The sequence below is a fragment of the Pseudophryne corroboree genome, chromosome 10 (assembly GCF_028390025.1).
Source record: "Pseudophryne corroboree isolate aPseCor3 chromosome 10, aPseCor3.hap2, whole genome shotgun sequence".
Lineage (NCBI taxonomy): Eukaryota > Metazoa > Chordata > Amphibia > Anura > Myobatrachidae > Pseudophryne > Pseudophryne corroboree.
This window is the reverse complement of record NC_086453.1, coordinates 356,854,518-356,862,077: the sequence shown is the minus strand read 5'-3', so window position 1 is coordinate 356,862,077 and position 7,560 is coordinate 356,854,518. Positions and strand designations below refer to the sequence as shown.

Genomic DNA, 7,560 nt, shown 5'->3' with positions numbered 1-7,560 from the left:
AATGATGGGTTGGTTAAAGTGTGCATGTCCTGTTTTGTTTATACAACATAAGGGTGGGTGGGAGGGCCCAAGGATAATTCCATCTTGCACCTCTTTTTTCTTTTCTTTTTCTTTGCATCATGTGCTGATTGGGGAGGGTTTTTTGGAAGGGACATCCTGCGTGACACTGCAGTGCCACTCCTAGATGGGCCCGGTGTTTGTGTCGGCCACTAGGGTCGCTTATCTTTCTCACACAGTCAGCTACCTCATTGCGCCTCTTTTTTTCTTTGCGTCATGTGCTGTTTGGGGAGGGTTTTTTGGAAGGGACATCCTGCGTGACACTGCAGTGCCACTCCTAGATGGGCCCGGTGTTTGTGTCGGCCACTAGGGTCGCTTATCTTACTCACACAGCGACCTCGGTGCAAATTTTAGGACTAAAAATAATATTGTGAGGTGTGATGTGTTCAGAATAGGCTGAAAATGAGTGTAAATTATGTTTTTTGAGGTTAATAATACTTTGGGATCAAAATTACCCCCAAATTCTATGATTTAAGCTGTTTTTTAGGGTTTTTTGAAAAAAACACCCGAATCCAAAACACACCCGAATCCGACAAAAAAAATTCGGTGAGGTTTTGCCAAAACGCGGTCGAACCCAAAACACGGCCGCGGAACCGAACCCAAAACCAAAACACAAAACCCGAAAAATTTCAGGCGCTCATCTCTAGCATTGGCAGCGTGGTATGATAGTAGAGAATTTACATGCCAGTGCACCAATGAGAGTGCACCTAATAAAAAAATAGTAGAAAGAAAAAAGAGAGAGAGAGGAATAAAAGAAAATGAAAACAGTATACACAAGGAAAGAGATGAATTAGTGCAGTACAAATGGGTGGATCTGCTTTCTGCGTTAGACACGGCTCATCAAATTCCACATCTGTGGTATTGTGCTCCGCGAATCGCAGATGAGAGTCCACGAAAAATTAGTAAAAGGTGAACAAGGGGTATGAAATATAAGATTAAATTATCAGTGAAATCCTCATGATATTTTGAACATAAATTTGAAAAGTCACATCAATAATCATCATACATCCTAGGATAAATGTAGTCATTCAAAAACATGTACTGAGGATCACAGTGAATGAAATAATTTTGTGACAATATACTGGCCTCTGCTAGCGAGAGCTCAGCATACCAATGTAAATTAGTTAACAGATATTAGTTTTTAGAAAATCAAGAAAGAAGAAAAGAGATGAAGGGAAGATGTGTACTAAATAAGTTTTGCTTTTAAGTAGTAGCACTATGACAATGAACTGTATGTGTGCTACACAGGTCTGATCACATATAGTAGAAAAAAGCAGATTAATAAATGCACATCAAATGTTGCTGTCTGTGCACATTGTCCACAGAACCGCAGTGGGCTTGCGGTCACCAGCGCTATGACAGGGATCTGTGTATGTGCTATGCAGGTCTAATCACATTGGTCTTAACAAAGCAAATAAATGCACATAAGGTGTTGCTGTCTGTTCACTTGTGTACACAGAACAGCAGTAGGCTTACGATCACCAAAATTGGAAATAGAGAGGCAGGTCAGGGCATCGTCAGGTGCCCGTGCAGGAGCTGAGAGTTCACTCCGTGTGTGGTCCCCTCGTGGAAAACGCGTTTCGCCCTGAGCGGGCTTGTTCACTTCCGGGTTAGAGGGGTGAGTGAGAAGTATACTTGAAGAGGCAGCTAATAAGTAAATGCTGTCCAATAGCCGGACGGTTCGTGGCCGGTGGGCCGGGGATAACAGCTGATGCTGAGGAGCTTAGGTCAGCTGTGGGTGACGGGGCATGACGTAAAATAAGGGGCGGAGTCTCGGGACACATTTATTATTAGCAGTCCGTATAGACACTTTAGATAGGGGGTGGTGATGGATCGCGGCGTGGAGTGGGAGGCGGAGTCTAAAGATGCAATGCCGCTGGCTATTGTACATACCTTAATAGGAGTGGTTATGCGGCCCTAAACAGCCACGAAGTCCCGTGCGCCATCTTTGTTGATGGCAGGTATATATTATAATAGAGGCAGACTCCGGGCGCCATCTTAGATTATGGCAAATGTATGGTGGGGGAAATACATAACGAAGGGAAGGCTAAAATTAGCAAAAAAGTGGAGGAGAGAATTAAGGGAACATAATATTCAACCATTGAGTGAAGAGAGAAGGGTGGGTAGGAATTAGTAAAAGGTGAACAAGGGGTATGAAATATAAGATTAAATTATCAGTGAATTATCAGTGATAATTATAATAGAGGCAGACTCCGGGCGCCATCTTAGATTATGGCAAATGTATGGTGGGGGAAATACATAACGAAGGGAAGGCTAAAATTAGCAAAAAAGTGGAGGAGAGAATTAAGGGAACATAATATTCAACCATTGAGTGAAGAGAGAAGGGTGGGTAGGAATTAGTAAAACATAATATTCAACCATTGAGTGAAGAGAGAAGGGTGGGTAGGAATTAGGATGAGATTTAATATAGGTGAATAAATGTAAAGAATGAGTGACTGGTTGGTGATTGAAAATGATTAAAGAATAAGTTATTGTAAGTTGTAAGGGAAAATAAATATAGGGGAAAAAGTGAGGAGAATGTGAGGATCGTACTGGTGTGTTAAAATTAATCTGCTGTGATTATAAGTGGTCAGAAAATAAAAATAAAATAAATAGCAGAGTGTAGATATGGTGAGAGGTAAAGTGGGGAGAAAAAAAAAAGTGAAAGTGATCTAAATAAGATGTGATTATTGCTAATATATTGGGTGAGGAGGAAAAAGATAAAGTTGAGGTGATGGGAAAAACAGGTAGGATGTGGAGGAGGACAATGTGCGCATAAATTAGAAGGGGAGAAAAATAAGGCACGCATGGGGGGTAAAAGGGGCAGGATGTGTGTCTGTTGACAAAAGAAAATGTGACGTTATCGAAGGCTTGATCAGGGTGTGAGGAATTAATGGTGGCGGTGTTAGTCTGCACAAAGATGTGGAAATAGAGGAGTGTGAGACAGATGGGGGGGATGGGCAGTGTTGGTGGGGAGGGGTGGAGGGAAGAAATGTGGGTTGTTAAAAGGAGGTGGGGGGAATTAGGGGGGGGGGAGGGGGGGGGGGGGGAGAGGAGGAACAGAGGAAAAAAGAGGGAGAAGGGAGGGGGGAGGGGAAAGGGGGAAAAGAAGATGGAAAAGGAAAAGAAAAAGAAGAGGGAAAGGGGACGGTGGGGAAAAAAATTAGAAAGGAAGAGGAAAATGTGAGAGAGACAGGAAAACCGGATAGCAAAAAGCAAAAGGGGAAAACAAAAAAAGAAAAAAGGAAAGGGCTGGAGCTAGTAGTATTCAGGGAGAAATATCACAGGAAAACTGCATAGTTAATATTTTCATTCAGGCCATGGGGTCTGAGGCTGTTAAGACGGAAAATCCATTCACTCTCTTTCTTGTGGAGTTCCTTAGTAATGTCTCCACCTCGTATGCCCAAGTGGACACGATCTAGGCCAAAGGCTTTTAGTTCCTTGATGGATCCCTTGTGGTGGTAGTGAAAATGCCTGGCAACAGAAGTGAGTTGTTTCATGCGGGCAAGGTCTTTTGCTGCATTACGTATGTTGCCCAAGTGTTCCAGGACTCTTTCTTTGAGTTTTCGTGTAGTCATGCCAACGTATTTAAGGTTACATCCGCAGGTTATACAATAAATGACTGCTTGAGTGTCACAATTGAAGAAATGTTGTAATTTCACTGTTTGGCCATACCTGTCCATAACAGTATTAATGGTCAATATCTGAGGGCATGACTTGCATTTGCCACAGGGAAAAGAGCCTATGACCGTGGGTTTCTTGACTGTAGCTGTTGTAAGGTGGCTCCGAACTAAATGGTCTTTAATGTTTTTGGATCTTCGCCAACTCATCTGTAAGGGTGAATTCAGGAAGGGGGATAAATCAGGATCCAACTGTAATATGGAGAGATGTTTTGTTACCGCGTTCTTGAGCATTCTCCACTCAGGGCAGAAGGTTCCTATAAATCTGATAACATTGTCCTGTTCCGGGACCTCTTTCTTCTTCTTGAAGATCAGACTTTCTCTCTTTACCACTGTTGTAGCTTAGTATGCGCGTTTAAGTGAGCGTCTACTATAGCCCCTGGTTAGGAGGCGATTAGTAAGTTCTCTGCTCTTGATTTTGAAAGCGTGTTCCTCTGAGCAATTGCGCCTCAGCCTAAGATACTCCCCTTTGGGGATGTTTTCAACCGTAGGGGGGAAGTGTGAGCTAGTCTGGAAAAGAAGACTGTTTGTTGCAGTCTCCTTCCGATATAGCTCGGTTTCGAGAAAGCCTGTGGTGGATTTGTAAATGTTCAGGTCCAGAAATGGGACTTTTTCCGTGCTGATGGTGTATGTCAGAGTGATGTTATCATCGATATATCTTAGCCATAGTATCACATGAACGGTGTATTTCTCATTGATGGTTTTAAAGACATAAAAGTGCTCCCACCATCCCAAAAACAGATTTGCGTAACGTTGGTGCACAAGCTGCGCCCATTGCTGTACCCCTGACTTGTAAGAAAAATTGGTCCTGAAAGACAAAATAATTCTTGGAGAGGACAAAGTCAAGTAATCTTCGAAGGAAATTTGAAAAGTCTTTCTCGCCCCCTTGATCCAGATAATATTTGACAGCTGTGAGGCCTTGATCATGGTTAATACTAGTGTAGAGTGCCTCTACATCTAGAGTCACCAGAAGGAAGTTAGCTTCAAAATGTATATCATGGATCTTTCGGAGTAGATCAGATGTATCTTGTAGATAGGAGGGCAAGGAAAGAACAAAATCCCGAAGATGCAGGTCCAAGAACCTACTAGGTTGTTCCAAAAGTCCACCGTTGCCAAACATGATAGGTCTCCCTGGTGGGTTGAGGGCATTTTTATGTATCTTAGGCAACAGATAGAATGTCGGTGTCTTCGGGTTCTGGACTGTAAGATATTGCGATTCCTGCTTTGTGATTGTGCATTGGGCTGCAGTTTCCTGTTATTTAAATTAATTATAGGCATTCAAGAATCTGGCGGTGGGATTACTGAGAAGTTTTCTGTAACATGCTGGATTATGTAGCTGTCTGTGAGCTTCAGTGATGTACATTTCTTGAGGCCAAAGGACGATATTACCACCTTTATCCGATGGTTTTATAACGATATCGCGCCATGTTCCTAATTCCTGTAGGGCTTTTCTCTCCTTAAATTTGAGGTTATTGGGAAATTGATGAATTCCGCTTTTAGTTTGTACGTAGATGTCATCAAATTCTTTCGATACTCTATTCAAGAAGACCTTGATCTCAGGGCTGTTGTTGATGGGAGGGAAAAAAGAGGATTTAGGTCTGCACTTTGGTCTCTGAGTGGATGCTTCATCCATATTAGATTCCCTATAAAGATGTTCTAGTTCCTGGATAGCGTTGAGGTCTTCCGCAGACCAATCCTGATCTGCAGGGTTCTCAGAAAGTCTTGATTCTTGTTTTGCAAAGAACTTTTTCAGGAGGAGCTTCTTTTTAAACAGCATTTACTTATTAGCTGCCTCTTCAAGTATACCTCCTCACTCACCCCTCTAACCCGGAAGTGAACAAGCCCCGCTCAGGGCGAAACGTGTTTTCCATGGGGGGGACCACACACGGAGTGAACTCTCAGCTCCTGCACGGGCACCTGACGATGCCCTGACCTGCCTCTCTATTTCCAATTTTGGTGATCGTAAGCCTACTGCTGTTCTGTGTACACAAGTGAACAGACAGCAACACCTTATGTGCATTTATTTGCTTTGTTAAGACCAATGTGATTAGACCTGCATAGCACATACACAGATCCCTGTCATAGCGCTGGTGACCGCAAGCCCACTGCGGTTCTGTGGACAATGTGCACAGACAGCAACACTTGATGTGCATTTATTAATCTGCTTTTTTCTACTATATGTGATCAGACCTGTGTAGCACACATACAGTTCATTGTCATAGTGCTACTACTTAAAAGCAAAACTTATTTAGTACACATCTTCCCTTCATCTCTTTTCTTCTTTCTTGATTTTCTAAAAACTAATATCTGTTAACTAATTTACATTGGTATGCTGAGCTCTCGCTAGCAGAGGCCAGTATATTGTCACAAAATTATTTCATTCACTGTGATCCTCAGTACATGTTTTTGAATGACTACATTTATCCTAGGATGTATGATGATTATTGATGTGACTTTTCAAATTTATGTTCAAAATATCATGAGGATTTCACTGATAATTTAATCTTATATTTCATACCCCTTGTTCACCTTTTACTAATTTTTCGTGGACTCTCATCTGCGATTCACGGAGCACAATACCACAGATGTGGAATTTGATGAGCCGTGTCTAACGCAGAAAGCAGATCCACCCATTTGTACTGCACTAATTCATCTCTTTCCTTGTGTATACTGTTTTCATTTTCTTTTATTCCTCTCTCTCTCTTTTTTCTTTCTACTATTTTCTTATTAGGTGCACTCTCATTGGTGCACTGGCATGTAAATTCTCTACTATCATACCACGCTGCCAATGCCCGATCTCGTCCGATCTTGGAAGCCAAACAGTGTTGGGCCGGGTTAGTACCGGGAGAGGAGACTTCCTGCGAATACCCGGTGTTGTAGAGCAGGGATTATTTCCCTCCCCATGTGAGTTGCGACGACAACAGCAGTATCATCACTAACTCTTACTTCCCTCTCTTCTTTTGAGACTCACGACCAATTTTTGTAAACTCCTTGTGGTTTACGTCAGGAAGACAGGTCCTGTCCTATGCAGGAGACCATCTATCTTTGAATTAAGTTGCCCTAGTGGGACGTACTTATCAAACAATTCTTATGACCACTCCTTGGTTCCATCAATACAGATATTCTGTACTGGTCAGGGGAAATGGGGGTAAGACGAACCAATGTCTACAACCATTCCATTCACATTTGTGATTAAACAGACCAGAACATTTTTTTTAAAATTGTTATCAATACACTTCTTTTCTTCTATATGGATCAGCTATATGGGTACTTACATTATTAATGTCAACATTAAAAGTTATGTTTTAAGTATTTCTCTTTATATGGTATAGGAATTTTCCTTTCTTTCTAAGAGTGCGCCCACACAAGAGCCTTCTTTTTCTCCCCTTTTTTCTAGCATATGTACTCTCTGGCTCTGGGCGCACAACCAATTGGGACAACAATATCGATTGAAGTAAAAAACATGTGTTTTTCTCTTCCCTCTCCCCATTCTTGGAGTGTTTAAAATTGTCCAAACCTTGGTTCTCTAATATCAATATAGCACTAATTTGACCGGTGCCCGATCGCCCCTTGCCTAGTCACAAGTATCAGCATACTGTAAGCATCCAACTGCGGCCCCCAAACAGATGCCGCCCCTGGGTACAGTACGTGCCTCTTATGCCTAATGGGAAATTCATCACTGCCAGTAGCTAGAGAGAGATGAATGGAGAGACAGTGACAAGGAGAGAGAGAGAGAGAGAGAGAGAGAGAGAGAGAGAGAGAGAGAGGGGTACATTTAATAAGATGGGAGCTTTTTTTTAGAACAGTTGATGTTGTCCATACA

General features: G+C 42.2%; 1 pseudogene; it reads left to right on the top strand.

Moving 5' to 3' along the window:
* The first annotated feature begins 6,501 nt into the window (after positions 1-6,501).
* LOC134967252 (5S ribosomal RNA) lies at positions 6,502-6,620 on the top strand (annotated as a pseudogene).
* The last annotated feature ends 940 nt before the right edge of the window (positions 6,621-7,560 follow it).